Raw genomic sequence first — 13,767 nt, 5'->3', positions numbered from 1 at the left:
CTTATGGGCCCACACGATTCCACCTTGGTTTAACGGCCTGAGAAACAGACACAGGGATCACACCCCGAGCTGCAAACGGACACGCTTCTCCCTATGAAGCAGGACAGAATTCCCTGCGGTCAGTCTCACAGTTCTGAGAGGCAGGCCAGCCAACCACTGTGCACGGTTCTCTTCCCCTGTGGTTAAGAGTTGGACAGAACTCCAAGGAAATAAGTTTCTTAAATTATGTCGCCTTGAAAGCATTAGGTTTTATCAAATATACCAACCTAGAATTTCTAAAGCTGTCAGATGAAGGTGAAGGCATGGCAGGTAATCTTTGTTCGAGCAGGAGTCTGGTTTCTACACGTTGTAACGTCTTAGACCAGCCTCATCATCTAAATCTAAAGTTCATGGAATAGCTCTTAGAGTCTGGCTTTGCTCCTCTCTCCCATTTGAGGGTCAGCGGCCACAGAGATGGTCACTGTAACTGGGCCAGGGCTGCCCCAGGTTCCGATCCTGGCAGCCACCACCCTACAAGCCCTGGACGAGTAGCTGGCATGAACATGCCCATGCCCAGCTCCGCGTTCCTGGACCACAATGAATGGCATTCTGCCCGGTCCAATGCTGCCCCCAAAGCAGTGCCGACCGTGGGCAATACGCAATACATGACTTCAGCGGGACACAGCTTTTATTAAAACATGATTTTAATTACAATAAACATAACTACTGTTTCAGACTCATTAGTTCATGGGTATCAAAGTTTCCTACCAAAATAAATGTGGATTTAAGCACAAAAAGTGAGTGGACAAAAGAAGGCATTGATGATAGCCTGGTGATAGGGCAAAAATCTGGAAGGCTGGGAGCCCCGGGAATGGTAACAGAGCCTCCTGGGTTCTCCGGGTGTGTGACCGGCACGGGGACGGGCCGTTTCTCTTTTAGAGGCAGATGCACCTGTACAGAAGGATGAACCTAACAGAGCTTAAAAAAAAAAACAAAAAATACCCAAAGCTTAGGCTCTGGTGATAACTCGGGCACTTGCTGGCCCCGTGACCCTGGGCATGCCAACTAATCTCATGAGCCTCAGTTTCCATGCCTGTAAAATGGGTAGCAGGAGGCTGTAGAGGATTAAAAGCAGTTAGGGTCTGAACGCGTCTCACAAAACGCGAAATGCTACAGAAGTATCCCTCGTTACAGTTCTCAATTACGCAAGCAGCTTGCTGGGTGTGTGACTCTCTCTGTCCTCAAATTCTCTTCTTGTAATCCTGGGGCTGGCCTGTGTGGTCCTTCTCTTTCAAGGGTCCTCAGTAAAACTCAAATATTATATGCAGTAATCCTAGAGTTCTGATTTTTAACCGAAAAACGCAGTCATCTACCATCATTCCTGGAAACACTTCGGTTTCAGAGCTTTTTCCCTAATAAAATACTACCGTAAAAGACACCACCATCGCCAGAAGTCAGCATTTCTTTTGCTACAGAAACCTAGATCCTATCCATTTTTCCTCCTGGAAAGAACGAAGGGAACTCTAGGTCAACTCTTGTGAAAACCGTCCAGCTTGGTGCTGTAAACCCCAGTCAACGCCTGTTGCCGTGCTAACAACATGTGTTCCTAGTAAAACTCAGCGAAACGTTAGAGAGAGCACCATTTCTGAAACTCGGGGGCTCCAAACGGCTGAATCAGCATTTTCAGAAACAAAGTGTCCTGGGCCTGGCCTCGCAAACAGCAGCAAAGAGAAAGTTGTGCAATAACGCGTGTTTACTCACGAGCGCTACTTGTTTGGGTCTTTTCTTCGCATCTCTTGAATGAAGCTGGGGACAACGTTTGCAAGAAAGCAGCCGAAAAGGTCCGGGCCCGAGCCAAGTCACCTGTGGCTCGCCTACGTGACCCACCGCCTCGTCAGTGCAAACGACAGAAAGTTGGCGTTTCTTCCAACCCCAAGACAAGACGAACACAATAAAAAGTGGAGAATACCCTCATTTCCATAACGCACATGCTCGAGGGCCGTCGCCAGGCAGGCGTGGGGAGAGGAGATCGCAGAGGCCGAGAGTTGCATCAGAAACTGCCTTCTGTGAACGGCACGGCTCTTATCACATTTCCCCGGCTGGCGGGCCGCTAACCCGCGCGCCCTCGACTTGGGGTTAGGCCCTGGCAGCGGGGTCACCGGCAGAACCAGAGGGAAAGATCCCAGGCCCGGGCGCGCTCTGGCTCGGGAGGGTCCGGCCCCACCGCCCAGGCGCGGGTGCACCGGGGGCTGCAGGGGCGCGCGGCGCCCACTCTCCGGGCGGCCCGGGAGCGCGGCCCTGACCGCCCGGCGACGCGGCCCCCAGCCCCGCCCCAGCCCCGGTCCGGCCCGCGAGACGCCGGCGTCGGACAGGAAGGCTCCAGCGGGCGTCGCCCGGGCTCCCCGGCTCCCAGGGGTCGCAGACGCCGCGCGCCGCGCCCGGTCCCCGCCCTCGCGCGCCGCAGACCCCGGCCCGAGGCGACGCCCTTCCGCCCGCCGCGCCCCCGCGGCGCCCGGCGTCCCCGGCCCGGGCGGCCCGCGCGCAGACAATGACGCCGGGACTGCCGCCCTCCCGCCGGCCGGCCACAAAGTAACTTGGCGCCGCGCTCGCCGCCCAACTCCGTACCTGCCGCGGCGCCGCTCCCGGCCGCCTCCGCCTGGCCGCCCGCGACCCTCGGCGCGGCCGGGGCGGCGCGGGTCCCGCGGGGCGAGGGCGGCGCGCAGGGCGGTCCCGGCCCCCGCGCGCCGCCGCCCGGGGACCGCGCGCAAACTTTGGGCTCCGCGCGGGGCTCCGCGGCCTCCGAGCGCCCAGCCCGCCGCGGCGCGCCGCTCGCGTCCCTCCCTGCCTCCTCCCGGCCTCCCCACCCCCTCGATGGGCTTTAAACCCGCCCGGCCCCGCCCGCCGCCGCCGCCGCCGCCGCTGCCTCAGCCTCCGCCTCCGCCGCCTCCGCCTCCTCCCCCGGTCGCTTTTCCTGCTCCTCCTCCCGCCGCCGCCGCCGCCGCCGCCCGGACCGCTCGGGGGCGCCAGCGCGGGCGGGGCCGCGGCCTGGACGCAGGGCGGGGCGCGGGGGGCGCGGGGCCGGAGCTCCCGGAGGCCGCTGCTGCTGCCGAGGACCGGCGCGGGGAGCTGGGGACCCGCAGCCGGGCGGGGGCGCCGGGACGCCTCGTCCCGCCCCCGGGACCCCCGGACGCGGGACCCCGACCACCCAGGCTGGGGCGTCCGCGAAACACACATCGGACCTGTCCTGGAAGGCAATTTGCAAGCGAATTCTTTGAAACTCAAGAAGGAACTGTGCGGCCTCGATCCTACGTCCCGGGCGTAGCGAGAGGACAGGACGGAGGAGAGGTGGCTGCACGAGCTGTGCCGTGGGCTGCGGTCCCTCCCGGGACCGGGAAACCTGGGGTCGAGTGTCCGTTCGCCGCCAGCCGGGTCTGGAGCCTAGACTCTCTCATAGCCACGGTTTCCCTATCTGAGTGCCAGCACCAGAGCGCGGGTGGAGTGGGAGGCCCTGCATATTTTCTTAATGCCACCGGGCCTCAAAATCCTTATCTTTGAAATGGGCTAATAAGCCCGCCTCCGGAGTGATGTCCTGGGGGTTAAATGAGGTGTTACTTGCAACATAAAACAACTGGTAAGAAGGAACCCCTGAATTAGTGGAAACCATTGTCATTAATACGATTATTAATCTCTACTGAATCAAAATTATAATACAAATAGGATGATAATAATTATGTCTTTCTGGGATTTGATGTTATAAAAGCAGCCGCAGTAACGGCTTACCTTTACTGAGCATGCGTTTTGTGCCCAACTTTCACTAATCCTCTTATTTAACGCTCTGAACTTGTTACTAGGAGATGCCCACTGCACAGACTAGGAAACCAAATCTCCCAGAGGTTAGATAACTTGCCGCCGGTCAAGTAACTGGTAAGTGCAGAATAAGGATTCTGCCAAAACCCTTTAGGGCACTTTTTATAGCTCTTGTTTTTCCCACCTTTGGCCTGATTTATCCATGAAAGTTCATCCTTTCTTGTAACTGAAATAAGCCTCCAGAAAATATCTCCCCATTGGTCCAAGTTCAGAAAACCCCAAGGATGAAAATCTAGAGGGAATAATGGGAAGGAGCTTAGTTTCTGGAAGAACCAAACTGAGCACAAAGACTCCTGTTGTAGACAAAGGATCCAGAGCAAATTAAAGAAGAGTAAGAAAGAGTTGAGCCACTTCTCGGAAGTTGTATGAGCTTTGACTCTTACAGCTTTGCCAAAGGCTCCAATGAGCAAGGAGAGCCTGCACCAGCCGGAAAGGCTGATACTCAGCGGGCTTTAACAGATATTTGAAAAGCACTTTATGCATAGACATTTTTTCCTGAATCATTTGTAGGTAAGTTCCACACCCTATTATAACCCCTTACCCCTGTATATTTTGATATGTCTTTCCTACGAGTAGGGATGTTATCTTACATAATCACAGTACAGTTACCAAATTCGTAGCTTTATATTGATAAAATATGTGTATCTCTTCTTGGTCCATATTCCAGTTTTGCCAGTTGGTCTGACCATGTCTCTTATAGTATTTCTTTCCCCTCCATCCCAAGATCCTCCACTGTAGGGTCAGGTATCGTATTTAGCTGTCTGAAAACGTATGGGTTTTCAAACATTACTCTTCACTGAGAAGGGATGAAAATAAATGTCCTCAAGTGTTTTCATGGTGACAGCAACCCCCAGAATTCCTAGGACAGGCCCTCATTCCCCACATTGCCCAGCTCCGCGTAGACCTTGCATGGTCCTTCTGGGCAGGGCCCACTCAGCACCACTACGTGATCCAAGTTCATGAACTTGTCACTCTGGTTGTGGCTGTAGAAGCTGCAGCTGTCCCCTGTGTGGCGACCCGGGCCAGCCGATCCCGTGGGCAGACTGCAGCTTAGTGCCTTCTCCTGCTGCAAATTCTAAACGCCCCCGGGGCCGCGTGCTCCTGTTCGGTAGGATGGAAGCCGCCACCGTACGGTACAGCCACGTGGGATGCACATTACCCTGGAGAACCAGCCACGCGGTGTGGCTTTGGGCTCAAGAGCTTCACTTGAGGGAAATGCACTGGTAGCAGTTAGGCGTCAGGACAGAAAACGGGATTTCGTGATCATGAGGAGTTCAATTATCCAAGGATGTGCTGGAGGCTCCTTCAGCTGGAAGTAGAGAATTTGATAGACTAATTATAATTAGGAAGGAATTGATTAATACCTTCTCCCCTGTTGGCTGTGGGCATGGGACAAGGATAACCAGGTGCCATCCCAGCAGGGGCAGTGCCTGGCGCTCAGTGGGCGCTCTGGGGGAATGTCATCCGTCGCTGGGAAGCCAAATCCTGCAGGTGAATGCATCAGCAGAGCAAATGAATGGAGGACACGAATGCTGCGCCCTGGGGCCCGGGCTCCGGCTCAAACATTGCCAACGGCCTTGATGAAGGAAAAGAGAATGAGGTGAATGGCACCCTGACAGTGAAATGCTCTGGCCAGAGTGCTCCTGTGGGGGGAGGCCAGGCCTATGGCCCCACTGGACACAGGCGGGTGCACCAGGCAGGGAGTGCTGGAAACCGGTGGTCAGCGGTAAGGACTGGTGGGGGCGGGACCCACCTGCAGTCAGAATAAGAAATACAGGCTGCCCCTGGCATACAGAGGTGGGGAGCCTGGCAGCATTCCAGGAAGACTTCCTAGAGGCAGCAGTGCCCCAGCGAGTCCCAGAGTATCCAAGATGGTCAGTTCCACAAAGAGGGACCCAAAGAAAAGGCCTCTCAGATGGAGGGAGACTTCCGGGCCCTACCAGAGCCAAGAAGGAACTTACCAAGTAGTTGCATTTCATCATAAAATACCAGGCCAGAGCAAACGAGGGCGTCAGGAGGCTTGACGAGACACCAGGATGCAAAGGTAAGAAGGGACTTCATCACGCTCTGGCGTTTCTGCTTTATCCCAAAGGTGGTGGGAGGGTCTGATCTGTCTGTTTGGGGTCCACCGGCACAGTTTCCCCCCATGTGGAACTGTCCATAGTCCCCCAATACCCACACCCTTCTTTGGCCCCTACACAGCAATTGATGACACTTGGCCCAAGGTGTGTGTTTGCTGGTGGGTGGAAGGACGGGCCAGCCAGATGTCTGCACCTAGGATCCGAAGGGGGTCTGGCCCCAGAGACCAGGTGAGGAACAACTGACTGCTCCAGGCTTAGTCTGTGAAGGGAGAGGCTGAAAATCAGCCCCAGACAGACACCCTCTTTCTCCTGTCTCCCTGAGCCTGGGCTCCTGTACCTCTTGTGTCAAATTTCCATGAAACCCATTTTCCTTATGATGTCTTAATATAGAAAACTCTCCTTTTCCTGAGGAAGCTTGAATCAGATGACTTTACAACCAGGTAGTCACTTGAAGGATGTTTCTTAAGTCTGGTTTTTATTGAGATTCAATTTGCCTTCAGAAAAATTCGTATTTTGCAGCGTTTTGTAAAGGTATACGGTTGTGTTACCATGACATCGGTGAAGATGTAGAACAATTTCATCTCCCGCAAAGGTTTCCTCGTGCCCCTTCCCCACACCCAGAAGCCACTGAGCTGCTTTCTGTCCTAACGATTTGCCTTTTCAAGATGGTCACATGAATGGAATCACACAGTATGCAGCCTTTGGATTCATCCATGTCGATCCGTGAACCAACAGCTTGTTCCTTTTCAATGTTCCTCAATTTGTTCATCCATTCACTAGCTGATGGACATTTGGGCTAGTCCCAGTTTGGGACAATTATGAATAAAAAGGCTATGTGGGTTTTTCTGGGAACGTAAGTAGGAGCGAGATCTCGGGGTCAAATGAAATGTGTTTAAGTTTGTAAGAAATTGACAGGCTGTTTTCAAAGTGACTGTGCCATTTGCATCTGCACCAAAAAACATGTGTTTCAGTTGTTCTGTGTCTTGATCAGCACTTGGTGTTGTCAGCCTTTTTAATTTTAGCCATCCTGACTGGTGTGTAATGATGTCTCATTCTGATTTTAATTCACGTTTTCCTCACGGCAGATAACATGGAGCACTTCTTCATGTGCTTACTTGCTATACATTTACATTCTTTTCTGAAGTACAGATCTCTGGCCCATTTTTTTTTTACAGTTTGTTTTCTTATCATTGAGTTCTGAGCATTCTTTATATATTCTGCATACCTGGACTTTAGCAGATATGTGTTTTGCAAATATATTCTCCCAGACTTTTTCATTTTTTAACAGTATCTTTCAAAGAACAGAAGTTTTTCATTTTTTGGGTAAAAGTTATCAATTTATCCTTTTGCATTTTTTTGGTATCCCATCTAAGAAATTCTTCCCTAACCCAGGGTTGCAACAAGTTTCTCCTATGTTTTCTCCTAGAAGTTTTACAGTTTTTAAGCTTTAAGTTATGAGTTAGTTTTTATAGATGACGGGAGGTGCGGGTCAAGGTTTTGTTTTGTTTTGCATACAGATGTCTACCTGCTGCATTGGGTGACTTGCAAGACTTGGAGGATCCCAGCTGTGTCCTGGCTCCACCTGGCTTCACTGTGGTGCCAGGAGACCTGCTGGGGGGCTTCTGCTGGTGGCCTGTGACAGAGAGGACAAGAGGTTCTCTTGGAGGCAGGCATTTGAAGGCCGTGGGTGGGGCTGGAGGTTCCTGGCAGAGCGGAAGAGGAGCTGGGGAGGGAGAGGAAGTGCAGGAAACTCCCGCAGGCAGCCGAGCACGAGCTGACTGTGGTCAATGCATTTTTGGTGGGCTTGGGAGAGGAGAGAAAGGGGGTGGTCTCTACTGTGCTTAAAATGTTTAGAATAGGGTTGAAAGCCTGAATCTTTTGCCTAAAATCACAGTCTTGGCGTGCCTTGAAAACTCAGCACAGACAGCAAAAGCGGTCCCCGTTCCCAAGTGGCAGCCATTTCCGGGGCCCCCGAGCCTGGCTGCGGGGCGTGTAGGTTCCCCCGGGCTGCTTTGCCGCTTTGCCAAGGCCATGGCCCTGCCGCGGGGGAGAGAGCAAAGCCGCGGGTGCACCGAGCGGCCTGGGAGCCCTGCTTCCATCGGTGTCCCGTGGCCGTGGAGAAAGCCGTAGTGCCCTCCCGTGAGCCATACATTTACCCCAGGCCGAGTTCCTCAGGCAGCCCCTCTGGCGGCGGTGGAGACCACGGGCAGCAGTGAGCGCGGTGCCCGGCTCGCAGGGAGGGCAGCTCTGCTGATCCTTCAGCGTGGCCTGTGGCTGGCGTGGACAGGGAGCCTTTGCACCCCGCCTCCCGTGCTCATTCTGAGTCATCTCCATCTTAGCTGAAAGAATGCCGCGCCCCTCAGGATGCTCTGGGCTGCAGGGAACAGAGCAGGGCCTGCCACCGTCATCATGACCCGGGCCCTGGTCACCCTTGACGTAGAGGTCACGGTGCCTCTGGTGTAGAGGTCTAGCTCTGGACATTGCTGCTCCGTATAGCTGTGTTCACACGCAGGACGGGGACACTTCTCCTCCCTTGCCTCCTTCCAGAGGCTCCAGGAGGTTTCTTCTCATGTGGCCAGAATGTGGTCTCGGGCCCACGCCCTAGCAGCAAAAGGTAAAAAGGTGAGTGAGCATCGGGCACTTTTAACCTAACAAGAAAGAAGGTTCAGAAGGGTGGCTGGTAAATGGACAGCCAGCCACCTCTAGACAAAAGGACGTGGCCCTTGTGGCAGTGGAAAGCCAAGACCCCACCTCCTGTAGAAGAAGAGTCCTGGGAATTAGGATCTGGGGGATGACATACAGTTCTGAATCCCTAAGTATGCTAGCTCATGCTTCTAAATCAGGAGCTCCTTTTCAACTACTTAAAACAAAAGTCAAGTCAGCCCCTTCACTGAATTAGAAGTTAATTAACCACTAATAGTGTACAAACTTTCCTTAATGAAATAGATTTTCAGCCCAGTACACTTTATGGTTTTAATAACCAACGTTCAAGAGCTAATAGGAGAATCTAAAATAAGAACAGAACTATTTAATTGGTGAAATTGATCTAGAGCGATGGAAGATTTTGTATTCGCAAGCGTAGCTGGTGTGGTGTGTGAGAAGGGTAGTGACTGTGATTTTAAGGCAGCATCTTTTTTTTTTAATATATTTATTTTATTTATTTTATTTTTGGCTGCGTTGGGTCTTCATTGCTGTGCGCGGGCTTTCTCTAGTTGCGGCGAGCGGGGGCTACTCTTCATTGTGATGTGCGGGCTTCTCACTGCGGTGGCTTCTCTTGCTGCGGAGCACGGGCTCTAGGCGCGCGGGCTCAATAGTTGTGGCTCATGGGCTCAGTAGTTGTGGCTCGCGGGCTTAGTTACTCCGTGACATGTGGGATCTTCCCAGACCAGGGCTCGAGCCCGTGTCCCCTCCATTGGCAGGCGGATTCTTAACCACTGCACCACCAGGGAAGCCCTGAAGCAGCATCTTAATGTTTAAATTGCTAAAACCAGAAACCCCTTCAGTTAGTCATTCTTTAAGAGGATTAATCTGCCAGCAAGTGGTGTGAGACTCACAGAAAATAGAACAACTAATCCTGGAGATGTAGCTGATAAGCATCCCGCAACCAGCCCTCGCTGTTGAAGAAGAAACCCCACCCAGGCGGACGGGGATCAGGGGAGCGTGGGCGACCATCCTGGGGCCGGTGCTTCTGTTGGGCACGTGTGCAGGTGTCAGCTGCACAGAGGAGAATCGTGTTTTATGATAACGTGCAAAGTCTCTTCTTTGTGCAGAGGTAAGTGTCACCCAGGACCATTATTGTTCAGAACTCATAAGATTTAAAGATTGAGGGACTCTGTGATAGATTTTTCCAGGAGAAACTCAGTATTTCCTCTTCTTCTTCCCCTTACCTTTTACTTCATCTTCTCCTCCTTTTTCGTTGTCCTCAAAACAAGCCCCGTTTCTTAAGCAGCTGCCTCACCCCAGGCAGGCGAGAACTATGAGGCATACCTCACACTATACACCATACTTTATATCTATATCTATATATATAGATATATATATACCTATTTCAGTTAATCCTAGCAATACATTTTGAGGTAAATATTATCCTTCCAATCTTTCTTTTCACATTTAATAAGTGTTTATTTAGTGCTTTACGGTGCTATTTTTTTCTATTGAAGTGTAGTTGATTTACAATGTTTCAGGTGTACAGCAAAATGATTTAGTTAAACACATATATATATATATTCTTTTTCATATTCTTTTCCATTATGGTTTATTACAAGATATTGAATATACTTCCCTTTGCTATACAGTAGGTCCTTGTTGTTTTTCTATTTTATATAGTAGCTTGCATCTGTTAAACCCAAACTCCTAATTTATCCCTCCCCCACCCCCAACCTTTCCCCTTAGGTAACCATAAGTTTGTTTTCTATGTCTGTGAGTCTGTTTCTGTTTTGTAAATAAGTTCACTTGTATTATGTTTTTAGATTTCACATATAAGTGATATCATATAGTATTTGTTTTTCTCTTTCTGACCTACTTCACTTAGTATAATAATCTCTTGTACATGCTGCAAGTGGCATTATATCATTCTTTTTTATGGCTGAGTAATATTCCATTGTATATTTGTACCACATCTTCTTTATCCATTCACCTGTTGATGGACATTTAGGTTGCTTCCAGGTCATGGCTATTGTAGATAGTGCTGCTATGAACATTAGGGTGCATGTATCTTTTAGAATTAGAGGTTCTCTGGATATATGCCCAGGAATGGGATTGCTGGATCATAAGATACCTCTATTTCTAGCTTTTTAAGGAACCTCCATACTGTTTTCCATAGTGGCCGTACCAATATACATTCCCACCGACTATCCTCCCAATTTTATAGTTCAGAGAGCTGACTCAGGGAAGCTAGCTGACTTCTCAAGGTCACCTAGCCAGTAAATGACAGCTCTAGGGTTTAAAGCCACACTTGTCTCACCCAAGTCCCACCCCTGTCCACCTTTCCCAGCTGTGTCCACTGTCATTTCTCATCATTTTATTATTTTCCACATAATGGGTTATTTAAATGTGTGACCTAGTGAGATTTCTTTGGGTAAAATTCTGCAATTAGATTTCAATATAGTGAACTTCTCTCCCTTCAGGAAAGGGGCTGTCATCTGTGTTGGGGATCATAAAACGTGATCTCCTTTCTTTGTGGCCCTGAGTCCAGTGCGGAGGAAGATAGGACATCTTTTTTTATTCAAGTTCGGGATCTTGACCTGCAAAGCTCCCCCCGCACCAGCTTTTAGGGAGTTTGAGAACTTGGCCTGGATGCCAGCTTGAGAATTCTGACCATCTGAGACCAGAGGCACCCACAGGTGGGCAGACCCAGAAATAGGCCATGGGAGGAGCCATCCCTAGAGAAGACAGAAGGCGGCTGGAGCAAATGCAGCCAGGTAGCAAACCCGAAAGTCCACAGGAGGTAGGACCCTTGCAAGTGGGTGACCCTCCTGATGATGAGATGCCAGGTGGCATTTGAGCATCCATCGTAGGGCAAGGGGATGGAGGTGGCTGCCAGGTGCAGTCACTGGCAGAAGTCCATGGCAGGTCCTCAGTGCCCGGCCAAGGACAAGACAGGGCTTCGGTCCAGCAGGGAGTGAGTTGGGAAGTCAAGAGCTGTGGGTAAGATGCAGATGCCCCAAGGCCAGAAAACCTGGACACACATCTACGCGAGGTCTGTGTCCTGAGCTCCTCCATGGGGCCCCTTCAGGTGTCCCTTTGGACAAAACCACATGGGGTCCTTTCTCTGTGGGCCACGGGTTGTGAACAGGAAAGCAGGGTGTCCCCATCGCTCTGGCAGCCCTCCTGGCTCCAGGGGGCCGGCTGAGGAGGAAGCCTGCCCGTGGACCTCCCAGTGGAGCAGCGGAGGGAATGCAGCCCGTGAAGTCCTCTTGGACCACCCAGCCCTGGGCTTCTGGTCCCAAGAGCCAGCGCATGTCCTCACCGTAGAGATTTCCAACTGCTGTTTTTCTTCACAGCTCCAAGCACCATGAGGGATAGAGATGCCCACTCAGAGGGCGCAGAGAAGACACCCACTAAAGAGAAGCAGCATCACAGCGGCACCTTTCTGCCCAGAAACCTCTGCTCTTCTGTCCTGGCAGCAAAGCTACTCCAGACCTTCACGCATAAGGTAGGGCTCCAGGACCACATCATCTACGGAGCACACTCCCTGCCCAGGGATTGCGTGGGAAGCTGCACACGCCGGCCGGGCTGGAAAAGGACCAGCCCTCTCCTGAGACTCAGGGCTGTCACCTTATCCCCCAGATCCTGTGGGAAAACTCTGGCTGCAACAGAGCCGAGGTGCTTCCAGAAGATGCCCTTGGCATTTTGCTATGCTCTATTTGTATCGTCTTTGAAAAAGGTATAGAGGACGCACAATAACACTTTGCTTTGGGAACTTTCTAGGGAATAAGGTCACCCACATCTGTTGCTGGCGTCCGAATCACATGTCCCAGAGCATGCCAAATGCCCTCACTAACTGCAAAAGACACCTACGCAGGGCCCCCACCCAACCCAAGAGTTGGCGCTGTCGCTGAACCCACGGTGTGCCCATTCCAACAACACAGAGGACAGCTCCTTCTTCCAGAAAAGCCGCTGAGAGCTGTTATGGTGACGAGCACAGGTTTCACGTAATTGGGGCCTTGGGCAGCTCACCCAATCGCACTGAGTCTCGGTGTCCCAGACATAAGGCAGGATCGCTCACAGTGGGATGAAACTGATTAGATAAAGCACCTAGAGTCCCCACCCAGGTCCCGACCCAGGGCGTGTGCTGCATCGGTGCATTTATTAGGACTGTTACCTGCGAGGCACCGCGGTGATGCTCAGATCAGCCACACCTGAAGCAGGTGCCGTCCTGCTCTGGTGCTTGCTGTGGCACTTCCTCGGCCCTCTTTCCCCACCTGGAACCTGGGGGAAGTAATAGCACACAGGTGGGGAGCCGTCAGTAAACGCTGGGCATCCACACAGCCCCCAAGAACATTACTCTTTGTGCTTCTCCTGCCAGAAGGATGGCCCGACCTGGTACAAGCCTTGCTGCCTTCCTTCTGGGGGAAGAAGAGACTTTGAACAACACTCATGAGTCAGATGACAGTGTTCACGAAAGCACTTCTCTGCCTCCTGCCTGGGACAAGACGGCCTGTGGCATCCCTGCCCTCTTGTGTTCACAGGTCCTCCGAAGGGCCGGCAGGGCCGCCTGTGAGTTGAGCCCTCTGACCCCTCCTCCCCTGAGGGGTGCTCACACAGCCCTGGAGACACCAGTCCAGACAGACACGGGAGGGAGTGGCTGGTAGAGATGTGCTGAGGAAAGGAAAAGAGAAAGCGGATGCTGGTCAGCACCGAGCATCTCTTTTTATAGCCTCCTGTGAAAGAAGAGCTTTCCTTTCATGTGAATTTCCCTGATATTCACAAGTTTACAGGAACAGTTGAAAATGTCAACTATTTATATAACCTTTTGCCTTTTCCCAAGCATCATGATGGGCGTGTCTCCATCTCCACGTGCTGGGAGGGAGTTTGCAGTTTTCTTCCAAGCTGCTTGCAGGCATCGCCCCTCCCCAGGCTCCTCTTGGGGTCGGGGGGCGGGGCATTTCAGCCCTTTCCGATTTTTTTGCTGCTGTGAACAGCACTGCAATAAACACCTTTGGGCAAGCTGCTTTTTTTTTTTTTTTTAATTCCTTTACCTATCTCTTAGAATATTGCAGTCTGCCTTCGCTTCGCTCATCAGGAGGTTCACTTATGTCACCCAGGAGAGGCTGCTCTGGGGATGGGCCGGGAGTAGGAGGAAGGGGCAGCTCTGGACGCCCTGGCCTCTCCCTGCCCT

At 52.1% G+C, this 13,767-nt stretch overlaps 1 protein-coding gene across 2 annotated transcripts in view; it reads right to left on the bottom strand.

Annotated features, from left to right (window-relative positions):
• The window catches only part of GRB10 (growth factor receptor bound protein 10), a 199,442-nt gene extending 196,784 nt beyond the window's left edge, over positions 1-2,658 (bottom strand). Inside the window, exon 1 of one of the 2 annotated variants that reach the window (XM_060304923.1) lies at positions 2,605-2,658. The gene's annotated coding sequence lies outside the window, so the exon portion shown is untranslated. Of the gene's footprint in view, positions 1-1,967; positions 2,115-2,604 lie in introns of those variants that run through there. The other variant, XM_030871324.3, reaches the window with a different exon arrangement.
• Between the last annotated feature and the right edge of the window lie 11,109 nt (positions 2,659-13,767).

This window comes from Globicephala melas, chromosome 9, assembly GCF_963455315.2.
Source record: "Globicephala melas chromosome 9, mGloMel1.2, whole genome shotgun sequence".
Lineage (NCBI taxonomy): Eukaryota > Metazoa > Chordata > Mammalia > Artiodactyla > Delphinidae > Globicephala > Globicephala melas.
The sequence above is the reverse complement of the archived record's forward strand: the minus strand, read 5'-3'. Positions and strand labels throughout refer to the sequence as shown.